This window comes from Nannospalax galili, unplaced genomic scaffold (genome assembly GCF_000622305.1).
Source record: "Nannospalax galili isolate Female #2095 unplaced genomic scaffold, S.galili_v1.0 scaffold8853, whole genome shotgun sequence".
In the NCBI taxonomy this organism is placed as follows: domain Eukaryota; kingdom Metazoa; phylum Chordata; class Mammalia; order Rodentia; family Spalacidae; genus Nannospalax; species Nannospalax galili.
In genome coordinates this window covers 19,155-19,812 of record NW_008332681.1, presented here as the reverse complement: position 1 = coordinate 19,812, position 658 = coordinate 19,155, and positions in this window count along the sequence as shown.

The following is a 658-nucleotide window of genomic DNA, read 5'->3' as shown; positions in this document are numbered from 1 at the left end:
CAGAGCTAGAAAAATGACTGAGAAGTTAGGAGCACATACAGCTCTTGCAGAAGACCCAAGATCAGTTCCCAGCATCTATATCAGGTGACCCACAACTACATGTAACTGCAGTTCCAGCGAGATTGGATGTCTCTGGTCTCCATGGACACCTGCACTCACATGCACATAGACACACACAGGAACACATCATTAAAAATCCAATAAAAGTAAGACTTTTTTAAACCTCGGCTTCCCCCATCACACTAACCATATTTCAAGTGCTTGACAGTGACATGTGGCTGATGACTGTCTTGCTGGGCAATGTAGGTACTGACGATTTCAATCATCAGCACAGAAAGTTCTATAGACAGCAATAATGTAAACAATGTGATATCGGTTTTTAAAGGTGGTGGAGTCTATGCACATATGAAGAACATGTGAACAAAGAGACAGAGACAGAGAGGAGGTAGTAGGAGATAAGAAAATGCCAAGTGTTATCCAAAGGTATGACTACAGACTATCTTTTCTTCATGTCCATCTGTACTATAAAAATGTTTTACACTTAATAGCTATAACTTTTTTGAGGAATCGTTTGCATGTTACAAAATGAATCCCTTGGAAGTATATTGTTTAATGGATTTGATAACTTTATAGTTGTGCAACCATCACACAAACTCCA